A 20,979-nucleotide genomic window follows, 5' to 3' on the forward strand; every position below is an offset into this window, starting at 1 on the left:
TATATTTTTGGCCCATAGTGGCACTCTTTTAACCCCCTCCCATACGGGATAACATATATATGAGGCTCACCTATGTTTTCTAGACACAGATCTTGAGGAAGAGTGAGAAGCCATCTATTTAACAAAAAAACAATTATTTTTTGTTATTCTAATACACTTGACAACTAAGTCACCAAAGAAAAAACTTAATTTTATCAAGAAAAAGAATCTTTTACCTTGCTTCAGCAGAATTCAGTCCAGGGCAGCCTTAAACACCCCAAAACAGCTCCCAAACATCAGCCAGGGCATTGGGAACATTCAAAAAACGCTTATTTATGTTTTCCCGGTTTTTTGAATTTTGGCGCGATATCGCTTTAAGAGCCCCGGCAGATCGCGCATGCGCAATAGTGATTTCCCGACGCTAGCCTTCCGAAACCGGAAGTGGCTGCAGATCTAGCTCCCCTGAGCGAGCAGCCATAGAAGCAACTTACTACTCCAGGGGAACACAAGCCACACCAGATATTGATCCCAGACACCAGCCTGAGACAGGAGATTAAGTTAACAGACAAAATACTACACTGCAAATCCCAGTATTTAGGGTAAGATTAAATCGGTCACTTACCCAGCTTCTCCTCTGTCACAATTCTGAGGGGGGGTTATTGATGCTTAAAGGGGAATTTTTAAGGATACACCGACCCCACATCATTTAATCTTTTATACAGCCCTTCCATTTAAAGAGGTACATATACTAAAATGTACCCTAACTCAGTTAGTCCTGCTCTTGCAGGCTGATTACTGAGTTCTTCAGATAAAGAGAGGCTGAACTTTATTTGGAAGGAACCCATGGTAAACATGGGAAGGTGGCCTCAAAAATAAAATTTAAAGGTATAATTCCTGTTTGTCCTGCTAAGGACAGAAAAAAAAAGACTGTGGATTGGAAGGAGGAGGGACCTTTTATACCTATAGTCTGGTTGATTAATTGATTGATTGTTTCCTGTCCTGTTCATGTTAGGGGCGGAGCTAACCCATTAGTGATGCTGCCATGAATGGCCAGGAAATATACCCCTCATATAGCATTTAAAGTATCCCCATACTGAGAAAATTTAAGCTTATCATTAATTTCAAAGAATTCCTCAGCTTGTTTTATCTAATAGTATAGTGATAGTAGCCTTCTCCAGGAATATCCCAGACTATATTCTTTTCTATATGGTACCTTATAGAATTGTCTCATGTGTAAATACATAGGTTTGCACACAAAAAAGCATTAACTCTGTTGAACATTACCATGCTCCATTTTGGAAATCAGGTCTCCTTCTCACCACCCCCCCCGGGTTAGCCCCCCCATATTGAGAATTTGATCAAAACTTTATTCCATTTGTTAGATCTTTGTTAGATCAGGTTTGATCAACGATTTTTTCGTTAGATCTACTCTAAAATATGCGATATTAACAATCAATGTCAGGGGGGGCTAACCCGTAGCCAGCCCCCCCCTCAACAAAAATTTGTACAAAATGTTGTTGATTATGATAGCTCTACGTTAGATCAGGTTTGATCAGGCAAACTTTTTGTTAGATCTAGTCTAATTACTGAGATATTGCATATATAATTAGGGGGGGATGGCCCCCCCTCAACTGAAATTTTTTTTTTTTTTTATAGATTTTGGTAGATATTCGTTAGATCAGGTAAGATCAACAATTTTTTTCGATAGATCTATCACGCAAGAGGCGGTATTCACTACTTAACTTTGTGGGCGTGACTACGGGTTAGCCCCCCCTCAAGTGAAATTTTAATTTATTTTTATTGATTTTGGTAGATATTCGTTAGATCAGGTAAGATCAACAGTTTTTTTTTGTTAGATCTATCACGCAAGAGGCGGTATTCACTACTTAACTTTGTGGGCATGACTACAGGTTAGCCCCCCCTCAAGTGAATTTTTTTTTTTTTATTGATTTTCGTAGATAGTCGTTAGATCAGGTAAGATCAACAGTTTTTTTTCATAAGATCTATCACGCAAAAGGCGGTATTCACAATCTTATTTTAATTTTGCACATAAATACCAGTAAATTTTCATATCAAGCCACAGGTGACATCATTATTTACGGATTTGTTAACACAATGTGTAGATCATTTTCAATATTTCTTTTTTATTCTCTACATGCACAGTATTGAGGTGAGAAAGTCCAGCATATGCCCAGCCTGAAGTTATTAGTGATATTTAAATATGCATGTATAACCTGAGTAATGCTGTGTATGACTGTGTTAATAAAGGGCATGCAGTGTGTGTCCGTGGTGTTGTATGTTTGTGGTAATACTGTATATACTCTAGTATAAACCGACCCGAATATAAGTCGAGGCCCCTAATTTTACCCCAAAAAACTGGGAAAACTTATTGACTCGAGTATAAGACTAGGGTGGGAAATGCAGCAGCTACTGGTAAATTTCTAAATAAAATTAGATCCTAAAAAAAATATATTAATTGAATATTTATTTACAGTGTGTGTATAATGAATGCAGTGTGTGTATAATGAATGCAGTGTGTGTGTATGAGTGCAGCGCGTGTATGAATGCAGCGCGTGTATATGAGTGCAGCGCGTGTATATGAGTGCAGCGCGTGTATATGAGTGCAGCGCGTGTATATGAGTGCAGCGCGTGTATATGAGTGCAGCGTGTGTATATGAGTGCGTGTGTGTTGCAGAGCCTTGGTGGGCAATTTTATTATTATTTTTTACATTATTTTAATATTTTTTTATTATTATTTCTTCTTATTATTTTTTATTTAATTTAATTATTATTTTTTTATTTTATTATTATTATTATATATTTGTTTTCGTCCCCCCTCCCTGCTTGATATATGGCAGGGAGGGGGGCTCTCCTTCCCTGGTGGTCCAGTGGCATTGGCAGTTCAGTACTCGAGTATAAGCCGAGTTTTTCAGCACATTTTTTGTGCTTTAAGCCGAGTTGGGGTTTTTCAGCACAAAAAATGTGCTGAAAAACTCTGCTTATACTCTAGTATATACGGTAAGTAGATTTGGGGGGTTAGACGTTTTTTAACTTATTCCCTCTCTCCCTGCCTCTTACCTGTGGGCAGGGAGGTGGGATACATGCTTCCATGGTGGTCCAGTGGAGCTGGAGGACAGTGAAGAGGGAGCCCTGAGAGTGATCTTACAATCAGTGCCGGACTGGCCCACCGAGATACTGGGAAATTTCCTGGTGGGCCGCAGCAAGCTCTAATACCAGCAAGCTCTAATAACCAGCATGATGAATCTATTTAAATATTTCCCCTCGGACTGTGCCAGCCTGTCAGTCCTAGGGGTGTAAGGATCGAGGAGCTGGGGGCTGGTGCGGCTTCCAGCGGCTGGAGGGAGACCTGTCAGTCTCCCTGCACAATGTAAATCAATTTCGGCCGCATGCCCTGCCCCCACACGGAAGCGCTGCCTCCTGAACAGAAGCTCAGTCTTCCGCACGCAAGCTCCGCCCCCCACGCATGTTGCTGACCTCTCTGGAAAGCTGCCCACTGGACCACCAGGAAATAATTACAGAAAACTAAAAAGGTATTTACCCTTTCAGAGCCCACTACCCACCATACAGCCCCCCTATCACACCTCACAGCCCCCCTACCCACCTCAGAGCCTCCCTACCCACCATATTAGAAAAATATATATATATATATATATATATATATATATATATATATACCTCAATAATATGTAAGGCATATATGTATGTCACCCCAGATGATTGAGTGTTTATATATTAATACTCAATCATCTAGGGTGGCAACACATAGCCGTACGTTTTACATGTGACAATACATGACGCAGTGACTTATGGGGCTGGCATAGATTTTTTTCCAGGGCTGCTTTGTATCCCCAGCAGCAGGCATTTTTCTCCCCCGAGCCGCAAGAGCGTTACCACGGGTTGCCATGGCAATGCTCCGCGCAGCACGTACTGCATGCCAGAGCGTTGCCATGGCAAACTGTGGTAACGCTCTCGTGGCTAGAGAGAGAAGAGTCCCTGCTGCTGCTGGGGATGGAAGATCACTCTCAGGGCTCCCTCTACACTGTATACAACAGCAAGGTCCGGAACAGCACATATATATAGCAGTACTTGCTATATATATATATATATGTACAAATAGGCGGCCCGGGCCAGGCTCCAGATTTCTTAAAGGTACAGGGGCTGCCCCTGTCACAGTGCCGCCTGGAGCAGTGGCCCCACTGGGGCCAATGAATGGGCCGGCCCTGGACAAACATATTTGGATACCAGACCATGGGAAAAGGGTATTCATGGAGGTGATACCTTGACAGACTACCACAGTTCATAAGCACTAATAATGCCAAGACAGATCAAAATTTGACATGGCAGGACACAAAAAATGGAACTGTCCCAGCAAATTAACCCCTTAAGGACACAACTTCTGAAATAAAAGGGAATCATGACGGAATATATGTTTAAAAGTAATAACAGGAAGTATGTTTACTGAGAGGGTAGTGGATGCATGGAATAGCATTGGAATGGAATTTTTGAAAATTGCTAGGGTGGCAGGCATTTGTTGGTATGTAATTACTTTTTTTTTTTTAACATTAAGTCAGCATGTGTTGTCCTGTTTTGCAGGATTCAGTAATGTATCCGTATTCAGAAAGAACTGAACTGTTTTTTTTTTTTAACCACGGCCATTACCTTAGTATTGTTGCCAGATTCTAAATGAGGTCCTTGCCTTCTATTTCTATAAAGATGCATGTACACAGACATAAGCAAAAGGAGCACATTGACAGTTTTTTTTTTTTTTTTTTTTTTTTTTAATTCTTTATTTTTGGTGCAATAGAGTTTACAGACAAGCCTATGGTGCCACAACAGCAGACACAGGCGGGTTAATGCAGACAAAGTCACGGCAATATACAGTTGCACAATTTTTTATAAATCAGGATGTAAACGTTAGTGAGGTCGTTGCGGATTAGAGTGTTGTATCGGCAATTGTGAGATATCTTAGGAAAGAGTAACTAATGTATAGATTATGAACTGCGCCGTTAAATTATTAACATGCTAGAGAACGATTTGTCAGTGCATGAGATCAAGACAAGCTTTGTAAAGACAAGGGGAGTTACCGTATATACTCGAGTATAAGCCGAGTTTTTCAGCCCATTTTTTGGGCTGAAAAACCCCAACTCGGCTTATACTCGAGTCAAGGTCTGTATTATGGCAATTTACATTGCCATAATACAGACTGGGGGAGAGGGGGGCTGGCAGAGCTGTACTTACCTGTTCTGCAGCTCCTGTCAGCTCTCTCCTCCTCCGCGCCGTCCGTTCAGCACCTCGGTCAGCTCCCAGTGTAAATCTCGCGAGACTTACAGTGTGAGCTGATAGAAGGAGCTGCACGGACGGCGCAGAGGAAGAGAGAGCTGACAGGAGCTGCAGAACAGGCAAGTTACAGCTCTGCCAGCCCCTCTCTCCCCCCCACTGAACTGCCACTGGACCACCAGGGAAGGAGCCCCCCTCCCTGCCATGTATCAAGCAGGGAGGGGGGACGAAAAATAAATAAAAATAAAATAATAAATAATAATAATAAAAAAAAAATAATAATACAAAAAAGGGGGTATAAGGACCACTGTGGGAGGGGGGGGGGGGTATAAGGACCACTATGGGAGGGAGGGGGGGTATAAGGACCGCTATGGGAGGGAGGGGGGGATAAGGACCACTATGGGAGGGAGGGGGGGGATAAGGACCACTATGGGAGGGAGGGGGGGGATAAGGACCACTATGGGAGGGAGGGGGGGGATAAGGACCACTATGGGAGGGAGGGGGTATAAGGACCACTGAGGGAGGGGGGTAGAAAAGGACCACTATGGGAGGGAGGGGGGGGATAAGGACCACTATGGGAGGGAGGGGGGGATAAGGACCACTATGGGAGGGAGGGGGGGATAAGGACCACTATGGGAGGGAGGGAGGGGGATAAGGACCACTATGGGAGGGAGGGGGGTATATGGACCACTATGGGAGGGAGGGGGGGATAAGGACCACTATGGGAGGGAGGGAGGGGGATAAGGACCACTATGGGAGGGAGGGGGGATAAGGACCACTATGGGAGGGAGGGAGGGGGGGATAAGGACCACTATGGGAGGGAGGGGGGGATAAGGACCACTATGGGAGGGAGGGGGGGATAAGGACCACTATGGGAGGGAGGGGGGGATAAGGACCACTAGGGGAGGGGAGGGGGAAGTAAGGACCACTAGGGGAGGGGGAAGTAAGGACCACTAGGGGAGGGGAGGGTAAGGACCATTAGGGGAGGGGTGAGTCAGGACCACTGGGGGAGGTGGGTGAAGGAACACGGGGGTGGGGAGGTAAGGACCACTGAGGGAGGAGGAGGGGAGGTCAGGACATATGGGGGGGGGCAAATATCCTTGCACCGGCCCTGCACACACTGCATTCATACACTGCATTCATACACACACTGCACTCATACACACACACACTGCACTCATACACACACACGCTGCACTCATACACACACACGCTGCACTCATACACACACACGCTGCACTCATACACACACGCTGCACTCATACACACACACGCTGCACTCATACACACACGCTGCACTCATACACACACACGCTGCACTCATACGCACACACGCTGCACTCATACGCACACACTGCATTCATTATACACACACTGTAAATAAATATTCAATTAATATATTTTTTTTAGGATCTAATTTTATTTAGAAATTTACCAGCAGCTGCTGCATTTCCCACCCTAGTCTTATACTCGAGTCAATAAGTTTTCCCAGTTTTTTGGGGAAAAATTAGGGGCCTCGGCTTATATTCGGGTCGGCTTATACTCGAGTATATACGGTATATGGAATGTCACGTGTACTGCACTTTTTGTAAAATAATGAGCATGAGTGTAACTGGGGTAGTGCGTTGGCTTTTAGATTCACTTTACAAGATAGTATCAGGCTAGACTAACATGTCTAAGGTGTAGGCATGCGTAAGTATGTTTGCTCGTTAATGAAGCTATAACAGCAGTCAAGCTAGAGTCTGGATAGACCGACTGGCCTTATGAGTAACTACATATAAGATGAAAGAATAATAAAACAACATACATTACAATAAGGCATCAACGTTGTGGCAATGTTAGTCTTAGGTGAGTGAGAGGTAATGCTGGTCCCATGTGGGGCTAAGCGCATAATATAACATGCTTAATGTTAATGTCCGTTGGGTTTTACCACGGGCTCAGTGTCAGCGGGTTGCTAACGGTGGCTTACATTTCGGCCTGCTGGGTCATCGGGTCTCAGTTGCCTGTGCTTTGACCGCTGGCAAAGATCCAGGGATACTGGATTGCAGCTGGCGTGCTTCTTGTTCATCCGATTCCCACCGGCAGTGTACAGGTAGGACTCATCCGTTGGTCTCCGGGGGCTGCTTCTGGGTGATGAAGGTAGGAGATGTGTGATGGGTCCCTCGGCATCGCCCGTTCCCAGTGTGGAGCGGGGTGTCGGGTTTTCTTATTTTGCCCCAGTGATAGGCTGGGTGTTGCAGGGTGGTTGTTGCGGTGAGGTTTCGCTGTCAGCAATGTCTTTCTCGCGGGGTCGCAGCCCTTCTGGAAGCTTTGTCGTCGTCAACGCCTTTTTTGGGCTCTGGTTGCCGGGGGCTCTGCGCGCCCGCGTTGGGGACGAGCCTGCATCGCCACGGGAGTGAGGTTTGCAGGTTTGTTTGCCCGAGCTTGCTGCTCCTTAATTGCCATCTTCTTCCAGAATTCAGCAAACAGATTGTCTACCTTGGTTAAGAAGTCAAGCTTGTCAGCAGGAGTGATCCGCGTGGCAGCGGCCATTTTGTAGGATGTCGCTTCTTCCCGCCGTTCATAGAGCTCCATTTTTGGGGCCTTGTCAGGTGGGTATTCGCTCAGGATTTGACCGGGATAACCCCCACCGGTCAGGGGGGGGGGCAGGGCCGCCATCAGGGGGTGACAATCATAACGGTTGTCACGGGCCCGGCGGCCCTGGGGGGCCCGGCCGCCCGGGCCCCACGTGTAGCAGCGGAACTGCGGCGCCCGCACGCTGATGGGGCCCATCGGGTGGCCTTAGGGCCACCCGATGGGCCCCATATCTTCAGGGGCCCAGTCAGCGCTGTGGCCGTGGTATAGTGCGACCGGGCCCCTTTAAAAAATAAATTGCCGCCGCAGCGCAAGTGCTGCTGGGAGGAAGTAGTCACTTCCTCCCAGCTCACTCCGCGCGGGAGGAGGGAGCGCCCGCCCGACAGCCTGCCCGCCCAACAATGAAGAGGGAGAGCCCCACCTGCCCGACAATGAAGAGGGAGAGCCCCGCCCGACAATGAAGAGGGAGAGCCCCGCCCGCCCGACAATGAAGAGGGAGAGCCAGCCGACTGACAGTCCCATCAGCCCCAGCCAGCCACCTCCTGCAAAGACAAGGTAAGAAACAGGAGGGTGGCTGGAAAATGAGCTCTGTGTGTGTGTGTATGTCTGTCTGTCTGTCAGTGTGTATGTCTGTGTGTATGTGTGTATGTCTGTCTGTCTGTGTGTATGTCTGTCTGTGTGTATGTCTGTCTGTGTGTATGTCTGTCTGTGTGTATGTCTGTCTGTGTGTATGTCTGTCTGTGTGTATGTCTGTCTGTGTATGTATGTCTGTGTATGTATGTCTGCATGTCATTATGAATGTGTGTCTGTATGAATGCATGTATGCCAGTATGAATGTATGTCATTATGAATGTGTGTACGTATGGATGTATGTCTATGTGTGCATGTCATTATGTGTATGAATGTCAGTGTATGTATGTATGCATGTGTGTATGTCTGTCTGTATGCATGTATGTCTATGTGTATGCATGTCAGTGTATGTATGTCTGCATGTCATTATGAATGTGTGTCTGTATGAATGCATGTATGCCAGTATGAATGTATGTCATTATGAATGTGTGTACGTATGGATGTCAGTGTCTGTATGGATGCCAGTATGAATGTATGTCTGTATATATGTATGCATGTATGTCTATCTGTATGCATGTCATTATGTGTGTATGAATGTCAGTGTATGTATGTCTGCATGTCAGTATGAATGTGTGTATGTCAGTATGAATGTCTGTCTGTATGTCATTATGAATGTGTCTGTGTCTGTATGTCCTTATGCATGTGTGTCTGTATCTATGTTAGTATGTGTCTGTCACTATGTACGCCTGTGTGTCTGTATATGTGTGTATGTCTCAGTATTTGTGTGTCAGTATGTATGCCTATATGCGTATCAGTATGTGTGTCTGTTAGTATGTATCAGTGTGTGTGTGTGTGTGTGTGTGTGTGTGTGTGTGTATCTGTGTCCTTTTGTATCAGTGAATGTGTTTGTGTCTGTGTGTGTATTCCTGTGGGCGGGATTTGGAGGCGGTCTCTGTGGGCGGCCCAGACCCTGAGCTCAGTTAGGGGCCCCAAAATTTCTGGTGGCGGCCCTGGGGGGGGGGGGGGGTACAGGGTGTTGGTGTGTCTGTGCTTCCGATGTAGGGCTGGGGAGAGCGGCCGCCTCTCCCCACATCCCCCACCGTTGGGCCGCGTGTAGCTTGCTTGGACTCCCTGTCTCCGAGATGCTTAAATGGGGTATCAGGCTTTTCACCGGGTCACCCTTTTTTCCAGTGGTGCTCCCCGGTTTAGTTTTCGGCTCAGATTTGGTCAGTATTGGCAGTAGAAAGGTGTTGAAGACTGGAGCCCAGCTGACAGTTTTTTTTTTTAAAACAGTTTAATTAGTATATTAAAAGTAAATATAAAAGTTGTTTGCATTGTCTAAATGTGAGTAATACTTTGTAGAAATAAATGTTGCAGGGCTTTTACAGAAATATATAAAAATGGAAACATGAACTTCTGAAATGCAAATCTCTGCTTTAACATAGAACTACTTTTGAAAGCCCTGATACCTGATGAAGGTATCTATGGATTGAGCTATATCATCTCAGGCATTTCCTTTTCCTCTGCAACAAATACTGTAATGGCTATTTTAAATATGCATTATAGATGCCCATATGGTGCAAACCATATCACCTCATTTGAAAGTTTAGAGAAACATTATTTTGTTTTGTTGTGAACCAATATGTAGCTCGATTAAGAGGTGTGGGCCAGGTTTACAAATAATTGTAATATGGTGGATGCAGTTATGTGAAAAAGGTCTATGAATGACCCTAGATAACTTTAACTTAGATAATTTTATAACGAATGTTTAAAACTATGACTTAGATCATTTGTTATATCTGTTATGTTAACAGAAAAGGTTACACTTTAACATATATAACTACTTAAAATTTCACTTGAGGGGGGGCTAACCCGTAGTCACGCCCACAAAGTTAAGTAGTGAATACCGCCTCTTGCGTGATAGATCTAACGAAAAAAAACTGTTGATCTTACCTGATCTAACGAATATCTACCAAAATCAATTTAAAAAAATTAAAATTTCAGTTGAGGGGGGGCCAGCCCCCCCTAATTATATATGCAATATCTCAGTAATTAGACTAGATCTAACAAAAATTTTGCCTGATCAAACCTGATCTAACGTAGAGCTATCATAATCAACAACATTTTGTACAATTTTTTGTTGAGGGGGGGCTGGCTACGGGTTAGCCCCCCCTGACAATGATTGTTAATATCGCATATTTTAGAGTAGATCTAACGAAAAAAATCGTTGATCAAACCTGATCTAACAAAGATCTAACAAATGGAATAAAGTTTTGATCAAATTCTCAATATGGGGGGGCTAACCCGGGGGTGGTCTCCTTCTCTCCTAGGAGAGGCACACAGACAGGTTCAGTAACACCTGCAATCTATCTGAAGTGGTTAATTGTGTCAACTGCTTATCTTGAGGCACCTGTGGGAGAAGAAATCAAATGCAAAGCCAAAAGGCAGTATGTTTCCCTTATCTACTTCATTTAAAAAAAATGAAATAGAAAATCCACAGTATGTAATGGTTACATACCCAGTACAGCAGTGCATTTGTTTTTGGTAGAATTGGGCTATATTACATTTCAGCGCAAAACATATACCTTAGATCAATTGCATATAGTGGAAAATTTATTCATACTTACCGTAATTTTCTTTTCCTGGCTATTATTCATGGCAGCATATACACATGGGTTAGCTCCTCCCCTACAGCCGATAGGACAGGAAAACCACCAAGGTTTTAAAAGGAGGCTCCATCCCTAAGGTCCTCAGTCAGTTTACAAGCTCTACAGTACATAAATAGAGACATTAATGGGTGGGAAGTATATGCTGCCATGAATAATAGCCAGGAAAAGAAAATTACGGTAAGTATGAATACATTTTCCACTTTCCTGGCTAATCATGGCAGCATTTACACATGGGGAATACCCAAGCTTACAAAGGGAGGGACAGAATAGCCAATCAAATAATCAGAATAATTCAACAAAGATAGAAGAATGAACTGAGTTAAGTACTTGAGTACCAAATTGTGCATCATAGACTGTTTTAACGAACAGTATGAAATGCCAGACAAACGTGTCTAAAGAGGTTCAAATGCTGGCTTACAAAAAGTGTCAGCAGAAACCATTGCCATGGCAACCCATGATGCTGCAACAGCATGAGAGGAGAGTGCCCGATACCCTCCAGCACAGGTAGAGAACGGACGTGACGTCCAAATTGTGCCTCATTAATTGCTTCAATGTCCAATATGAAATGCAGGACAAACTAGTTCAAAGAGGTCCAAATGCCAACTTTACAAAGTTTCAGCAGAGACCATTGCCATGGAAGCCCACGAGATGCTGTACTAGTGGAGAATGTACTAGTGGAGAATGCCCCAAATCCTTTGGTACAGGTAGAGAATGGCATTGAAAGGCTCTCACTTTAGGCAGGATCTCTGGTGCTACATGCAAGACAACCATATCCTGTTGAAATTCAGTGAATGGGGGTACACAGGATCAAGCCTGGAGTTCACCCATTTTCCTTGCTGGGGTACAAGCCATCAGCACTTTCTGTGCTACCACCATGGAAGCTCCTTCTAGAGGTTCGAATAATGGTTCAGTCAGGGCCCGTGAGACCAGTGCTACGTCACATATTGGCTTCACCACACTCAGTGGAGGCATGATTTCATTCAATGCCTATATGAAGCAAAGTGCAGCTAAGTGCACACATTCACCTTGCTGAGGTACCAGTCATCAGCAACAGCAACGTCTGGGCTAACATCATGGAAGCTCCTGCTAGAAGTTCAGTCAGAGTCTGTGAGACCAGAGGTACGTCACATATTGGTTTCAACACTCTCAGCGGAGGCTTGAGTTCAATTGTTGCTTACATGAAGCAAAGCACCAGGGGCATCAACGCTCAATCGGTACCCTTCAGTACAGGTAGAGAATGACATAGATAAGCATTCACCATAGGCAGGATCTTCAGGTGCCAAATGCAAGACGACCATATCTGTTGAAAAGTAGTGAAAGGGGATTCACAGGATCAAGCCTGGAGTTCACCCATTTTCCTTGCTGGGGTACCAGCCACCAGCACTTTCTGTGCTACCACCATGGAAGCTCCTTCTAGAGGTTTTGAATAATGGTTCAGTCAGGGCCCGTGAGACCAGTGGTACGTCACATATTCGCTTCACCACACTCAGTGGAGGCATGATTTCAATCAATGCCTATATGAAGCAAAGTGCAGCTAAGTGCTCCTCTAGAGTGTTATAACACAGAACCTTTCAAGGCCTGAACAAGGAGTAATTCCAACAGACAAAAGCATGTCAAGCTTAGTAAAGCCTGTATAGGATTGTAAGAGGATCTCAATGACCGTCTCAGGGATGCCTATACTAATATGGACTCCCGCATCAACACCAGAACTTGAGGATCCTGGTGTGTCATGGGGCCTTGTAATAGGTCTGGATGTACAGGAATTTCCCTTGGAGGTTCCAGAATCATCTTATTCATCATAGGAATTAGAGTCGACACGGTCTTCCACTGTCTCCTTTTGCATTGCCTTTTTAGGAAAGTCGAAAACAGGAAAACATGTACATCACACTAAAATTCAAAATTTGAGTCAGTGTATCCTGAACCTGATCATTCTGGTCCTAGCATGAAAAATACTTCTGGACCTGGTAGGTCTAAGAAATGGCCATCAGATCTATGTAGGGTATCAGACAATCTGCGCCAACCCTGAGGATACGTCAGGACATGGTTGCCAATCCATCTTGTCCACAGTTATTGGGCTCCAGCAAACAGCCATTGTATTCTGAGCCACTGGTTGTTCTTCTGTGCCCTGATCATTATGGGCTGGAATTCCATCAATACGTATCTGTGAGACCTATCTTGGTAGATATAGGATACAGTTGCATTGATATTTGAGCAAATTAGGACCCACTCATTCTTCAGCAAGCCTCTGAAGTGAAGAAGAACCTTGAAAATGACTTAGTTCTATACAAATGAATGGAAATATTGTGCAACATGGTCCAAACATTGTGCAACCAATCTTATAAAAACTGGAATTCAAGCTAATAATCGACCAATGAGGTTCTGTTCACTGGAAATTCAGAGATCTAATCCCTCTTTCAGCTGCCAGGGTAAGGTGTAACTCCACTGATGGGGACATAGCAAGTGGCTGGCTCCAATAATCTCTCTCTTGTTAGACCAAGATAGGAAGGATCTGTAAGGAATCCAGAGATGCCATTGGGCCCATCTGACAAGTCTGCTAGTGGAAGCCAGGATTCCTAGTAGTTGCATCCATTTTCTTGCTGTTACCAAGCAAAAATGAAGAAACTGGGAGAGAAAACCTTTTCAATCTGTGGAACTGTTCCCGAGATAGGGAAAAGCAGAGCATAGAATCTTCCACTTGGGAATGTCAACCACTGAGCTGGTCTGAAACCGCTTTTCTTGATATTCATCAAGCAGCCAAACTTTAGGAGTTATGAAATAACTATATACCTCTGTGTGCCTGCCTTCTGAGGGTCTAAGGCTATCAGAAGTAGATCCTCCAGATAATGGAACCAGGTGGAGTTCTGGACTCTCAATAACACTATAAGCACATATAAAGATTCTTGGGGCCACATTGAGGCCAAATGGTAGGTTCTCTTCTGAGCTAATGCCGAAGATCTCTGCAGATTGGACTGAAAGTAAGCATCCTTGAGATATATAGAGGTAAGGAAATTATCCTTCCAGATTGCTTGAGATATGGATCTGATTGACTCCATCCCGAAGACTGACATTCAGCCTCTTGTTGGCCCCTCTTATGCCCAGTGTAGGCTTTCATGTGCTTTTCCTCTTAGCACCAGAAGAGAGGCGAAACTTGTCCCTGGAACTGCTCTTGTTCTGGGACCTAAAAAAAAAATCACCTCTTCGTCCAGAAGGCTTCTTCCTTCAGTGCTTTACCTTTTGATTCATTGGCCTGTTGGTATGGAGACTCCTGTGCCCGTTAAGAAAAAACTCCAGTCTATTTCAATCTGGACCCTGGATACCACTCAAGCCTCCAGAGTATGACGAGCCCAGGTATGTGTGATCAGAAAAATGAGGCTCCTAGTACTGGAGGAGATATGTTCATTGCTGAAGAGCAAAACGACTGTTATAGCTCCATTAGAACCTTGAAAGGCAGGTTACCAACTGCCATGAGTCACCTCTGGAGTATTCCCTGCAGGGCCAGTAGCTCCATGTATCTCAGAAATACTGGTCACTGGAGGTTCTCCGGTCAGACTATGAGGAGCTGGGATCCTTGGAACTTCCATCCTAAGGTACCAATATCTTGCAGCCCTCATTCGCCTTTTCAATGGAATTATCCAAAGTTTTCCCAAACAGCACCACCCCTTCAAATAGAATGGTGTAGAGGGCAGACTTGGAGGATGAGTCATCATCCCAGAAATAGAACCATAATGCTTTCTTAGCTGCTATAGATAAAGCCATTTGATCCAGAGAAAATCCTAGTTACATCTAGGGAAGTTTCTGTGAAGAAGTCAGTAGTAACCTCAGACTGCCTCTTCAATCTTGGCTTTTAATATCTCTCTCCATAGTAGCCTTTAGATCTTTAATCACATATTTCATGTTTGTAGAAACAGCAGCGGAAGTCTCCTACAATGGTAGGCGTAAAATTTTGGACAGGTCTGCGTCCACCTATGATCCATAAGTGTGCAACTTAGGTGGTGTAGTTCTGGGGTTGGAAATAACTTCCTCCACAGGGTAAAGCTTGGCCTCTTTTCTTACCCCTAAGGCCTCTGGAACTTACTTTGTAAGCCCTGCCCGCATGTCATGTGGCTGCACAGTGATAGGTCATGCTGAAGCGACAACCTTCTGGAGGAAGTCAGTGTATAACCGATTCCTTCCACGGTTTTCTCCTCATAACCAGATCCTGGTGAAGAATCAGACACCTGACAAATAATAGTAACTAAATATTACCTGTGGTAAAGTATTAAGACAAAATGTGCACTGTTAAATTCTATAAGAAACCAGCGAAACAGCTTTAAAACAGGCTGAAGACAGCACTTATCCATGTCTGGAGACCCTGCAAATACTTACCAAATAAGTGTGGTATGTTTACTGTAATTTTCCCTTTATTTTAGGCACTTTCTGGCAATTGCCCTTATCCAAGATGGCTGCCACAACTTGTATTCCCACAATGCAAGTCATCTGTATTAGGCCCAATAAGGCACAAACTGCACACATGTGGGCCTATTCCGAGTGTGTTTGCTGTGTAGAGACCAGGGAGGACTCTGTCTGAAGCCTACATGGCCCCTAAACACCCAGGGTGCCGGGAATAAATCACTGGGACCGAGGGGAAGCCAAATAGATAACAAAAGTGCCTGCAAGGGAGTTGAAAAGGCAACCACGTGCAAAAAATCTAAGTTTAAAGGCACCACAGTCTAAAGGCCTCAAGATATAAAAGGTAACAGTTTTCAAAGTGAATCACAGTTTTAAAATATATCAGTCTTCAAATGCACTGCAGTTTTCCAAATGTACAGCAGTTTCCAATGACTTGCGGTATTACATGCAACAGTATTAAATGCAAATTTAAATGAAACAGTTTTAAATGCCACACAGCTTAAATGCTTCCTAGCAAAAGCACAACCGCATAATGTACCACAATCTTAAAAATAATGCACTAGTTTAAAGATATCGACGCTTAAATGCATCACATCATAAAAGCACAACTGCATAATGTACTACAGTAAAACAGGCAAATAAAGTAATAAAGATAAAAAAACATACATGTCCGTAAGTAAAGGGAGCAAATTGCTCACATCCTAAGGGCTGTAGGACAGGAAAAAGACTGAGGACCTTAGGGATGGAGCCTCCTTTTAAAACCTTGGTGGTTTTCCTGTCCTATCGGCTGTAGGGGAGGAGCTAACCCATGTGTATATGCTGCCATGATTAGCCAGGAAACTAAATATACTAAGGCTGTGTATAAATTGGGGTTATATAATAATACCAACTTGCATACAGAATATACTAATCAAATATATTGTGGGTGTTTCTTAACAGCACCTCAAACACAAATCATATATAGCCTACATCTGCTATATAGAGTGACACTATGCCTGCACACCATCACATATATTAAGATTATATGAGTGAGATAAATTGAGGCTGTGTGTTCACAGAACTTCATGCACAGATTATACCACTCACATATACTGAGGTTGTGACCAACAGCAACCCAAACACAGAACAGCATCAGGGCCGGCGCTACCTGTAAGGCGACCTAGGCAGCCGCCTAGGGTGCAACTTAGCAGGGGGCGCCGTATCCCTGTGCCCGGTGTCGCTCCTCATGCTGCGCCACCTGAGCGCTTTACAAGCCTCAGGTGGCGCAGCACTGCTGCATGGAGGGCGGCCGGGTTTGAGTGACCGGCAGGAGGGAAGCGCAGAGCGCTCCCTCTTGCCAGTCTCTCCATGTAGCGTGGCCGGGCGGAGCGGAACGCGGGACAGGAACCTCTGTTTCCTGTACCCGGCCGCCGGCGGAATGACAGGAAGTGCTCACTCAGTGAGCGCTTCCCTTCAGTCCGCCGGCGGCCGGGTACAGGAAACAGAGGTTCCTGTCCCGCGTTCCGCGCCGCCCGGCCACGCTACATGGGCAGGAGGGGAGGGTAAGGACCACTAGGGGAGGGAGGGGGGGGGATAAGGACCACTAGGGGAGGGAGGGAGGGGGGGATAAGGACCACTAGGGGAGGGAGGGAGGGGGGGATAAGAACCACTAGGGGAGGGAGGGGGGGGGATAAGGACCACTAGGGGAGGGAGGGAGGGGGGGATAAGAACCACTAGGGGAGGGAGGGGGATAAGGACCACTAGGGGAGGGAGGGAGAGGGGGGATAAGGACCACTAGGGGAGGGAGGGGGGATAAGGACCACTAGGGGAGGGAGGGGGGATAAGGACCACTAGGGGAGGGAGGGGGGATAAGGACCACTAGGGGAGGGAGGGAGAGGGGGATAAGGACCACTAGGGGAGGGAGGGAGAGGGGGGAAAAGGACCACTAGGGGAGGGAGCCGGGGATAAGGACCACTAGGAGGGAAAGGGGGCGTATAAGGACCACTAGGGGGGATAAGGACCACTGGGGGGTGGGTAAGGCCCAGGGTGGTAAGGACCACTGGGGAGGGGGGTAAGGACAACTAGGGGAGGGGGGGTAAGGACCACTAGGGGAGGGGGGGTAAGGACCATTAGGGGAGGGGGGGTAAGGACCACTAGGGGAGGGGAGGGTAAGGACCACTAGGGGAGGGGGAGGAAGGACCACTAGGGGAGGGGAGGGTAAGGACCACTAAGGGAGGGGAGACGGGAGTAAGGACCACCAGGGGAGGGGAAGGTAAGGACCAGTAGGGGAGGGGAGGGGGAGCAAGGACCACTAGGGGAGGGGAGGGGAAGGACCACTAGAGGAGGGGTGAGTCAGGACCACTGGGGGAGGGGGCTGAAGGAACACAGGGGGGACGGGGGTGGGGAGGTAAGGACCACTGAGGGAGGAGGAGGGGAGGTCCACTAGGGGTTTGGGAGAGGGAGGACCACTAAGGGGGGAAGGACCACGAAAGGGGAGTAAGGAGGGAGGACTACTAAGGAGAGGGGAGGAGGGTAAGGACCACTAAGGGGGGGAGATTACCACTAAGGGGGTGGGGGGAGTAGGGGAAGGTCTACTAAGAGGTTTGGGAGAGGGAGGACCACTAAGGGGTTTGGGAGAGGGAGGACCACTAAGGGGGGAAGGGGGGAGTGAGAAGACCACCAAGGGGGGACTGCAGAGGGACAGGGGGCCAAGGGAGAGCACTAAGTGACAGAAGTGGAGAACAAGGAGGGACAGAAGGGAAGGGGAAATCATTAATTGACCGGAAGGGAGAGCACTATGAATTTTTTAAAAAAAATAAAGAGCTGTTCCCCTCTCAGTCCCTATCCTACCCCACAAACCCTCTATTTTACACTACACACATACACAATGCATCACCCCCCCACACACACACACAGAAACATACAATGCATTCCTACTCACACACAGACACACCCGAAACACACAATACATCCCTTACGTTCTCTTACATAATTAATGCACCCCTTACAGACACACACTGCATTCAATTACATACACAGAAACAAACCTTGCACCCCTTACACACACACACACACAGAAACATACAATGCATTCCTTACACGCAAACACACACTACATCCCCTATAAACACACTACATCCCTTACACAAATTGCACACATAAAACATCCCCAACTCATAGATGGGCCATGTAGGTGGATTTATGGGTGGGCATTGTAGGCGTATGCGGGGGGCCCAGATCTTGAGCTGTGTAAGGGGCCCTAAAAAATGGAGCTGCTTCCTGTTTGTTAATTGTTGTGAGCACTGTTAAAAACAGTCTCCAGAGAGCCTCTTCTACACCAGACCTGTGGAGTCAGACTGAGCCCATCATCAGCCTCTTGTCCTCATCTGGTGGTAAGTAGGCAATCCAATGTATTATTAGTGGCACTAATCTCTAATTTACCTCACATTAAATGGATACTATAGTCACCAGAAGCACTACAGCATAATGTAGTGGTTCTGGTGTCTATAGCCTGTGCCTGTAGGCTTTTTGATGTAAACACACTGTCTTTTCAGATAAAAGACACTTTGTGAAGACTGGCGTTGGCCCATATGGCAGAGCATATGGGCGGGGCATTGTGATGTCACATGGTGGGCAGGACATATGGGGGGACGGCAAATTTTTTTTGCCTAGGGCGGCAAAAATCCTTGCACCGGCCCTGAACAGCATTAGATTGGACTCATATATAGAGGATGTGTCTTATATCATTTATATATATTGTTGGGTTTCTACTAATACATCAAGCATATAGTGGACAGATATACTGAAGCAATGTCTCCACACCAACTTACATATAGAGCATGTAGAGTACAAATACTGATGGTGTGTTTTCACAGTAACCCATATATGGAGCATATAGAGAACACACGCTGAGGCTGATTCTTCAGGCCAACTCATACATAGACAATATAGTGGATACATATACTGAGGCGGTGTCCTCAAAGTAACCCATACATAGAGCATATAGTTGATAGTCATACTGAGGCTGTGTCCTCATAGAAACTCATACCTAGATCATATACTGGACACACACACTGAGACTGAGTCTTCAGACCAATTCATACATAGAGCATATAGTGGAAACATACTGATGCTGTACCACAGACCAGTTCATGTACAGATATTGAGGCCCAGTGGTTTCATATGCGGTAAATTTTCCTCCACTCTCTGGAAGAGCATGCTTATTTGCTATAATGCCCAGATAACAGCAATCAATGCCACATGCCTTGATAGAAACAAGCAGGGCCACCATCAGGGGGTGATCAACCATGATGGTTGTCACGGGCCCGGCGGTCCTGGGGGGCCTGGACTGCTCTGGCAGTCCCGGGCCCCACTTTCCCTTTCTGCACACATAGATAGCGAATATCGCTATCTATGTGTGCAGCCGCGGGCCCCCGGTTCCCTGTTACCGCAGAGGGGGTACAGCAGACTGCCTTTACTCTTCTCTTCTCTCTTCTAATAACTCTCGCGAGACCCACGGCTTCTGAACGTTGCCATGGCAACGCTCCGCGCGGCACACAGGCCGCGGGTCTCGCAAGAGTTATTACAAGAGAGAAGAGAAGAGTAAAGGCAGTCTGCTTGGCCCCCTCTGCGGTAACAGGGAGCTGGGGAGCCCACCATGCCACCGGACCACCAGGGATGGAATCTCCCCCCTTCCTGGACACAGGTAAGAAGCAGGGAGGGGGGAGAAACATTTAATTAAATTTAATAGAAAATTTATGTGAAAATGCCCCTTCCTCCCCTCCCCTCCCCCCAGATTGCACATTTACACACACACTGCATACACTAACACAACACACACACTGCATACACTAATACAACACACACACTGCATACACTAACACAACACACACACACTGCATACACGAACACAACTCACACACTGCATACACTAACACAACACACACTGCATACACTAATACAACACACACACTGAAAGCCTAACAGCTGAAAAGAATTATGATGTAGGCAATCGCGAACTCCTTGCGATCATTTTGGCACTCAAGGAATGGAGACATCTACTAGAAGGTACTAAGGATCCCATCCTCATTTTTACGGATCACAAAAACCTTTCCTACCTCAGTGAAGCAAAAAGATTGTCTTCTAGGCAGGCCAGGTGGTCTCTGTTTTTATCTCGTTTCAAGACCAGGTGATCGTAACACTAAAGCAGGCGCTCTGTCTAGACAATTCGAAACTACTGACAAACTAGAAATTGATGTTACCCCTGTCACTCCCGCCGACAGAATAATAGCTACTACTGTTCTATCTATTTCTTCTTCCCTCTTGCAAGCTATACAGGCTAAACAAAACATGGCACCTGGGGAGAGGCCTGCTGATAAACTGTTTGTTGATGTCCCCGAGAGATGGGACATTTTGTCATTGTATCATGACACAAAAACTGCTGGACACCCTGGTATTTCTAAAACATTATCAGCAGTTTATAGATATTTCTGGTGGGCTTCCTTACGCAAGGACGTCACCG

At 45.8% G+C, this 20,979-nt stretch overlaps 1 long non-coding RNA gene across 1 annotated transcript in view; it reads right to left on the bottom strand.

The window, feature by feature from the left end:
* LOC134578955 (uncharacterized) overlaps positions 1 to 16,203 on the bottom strand; it is a 45,105-nt gene extending 28,902 nt beyond the window's left edge. Inside the window, exon 1 of the long non-coding RNA XR_010086150.1 lies at positions 16,146 to 16,203. This is a non-coding gene — a long non-coding RNA (uncharacterized LOC134578955). The remainder of the gene's footprint in view (positions 1 to 16,145) is intronic.
* Between the last annotated feature and the right edge of the window lie 4,776 nt (positions 16,204 to 20,979).

The sequence above is a fragment of the Pelobates fuscus genome, chromosome 12 (assembly GCF_036172605.1).
Source record: "Pelobates fuscus isolate aPelFus1 chromosome 12, aPelFus1.pri, whole genome shotgun sequence".
In the NCBI taxonomy this organism is placed as follows: Eukaryota; Metazoa; Chordata; class Amphibia; order Anura; family Pelobatidae; genus Pelobates; species Pelobates fuscus.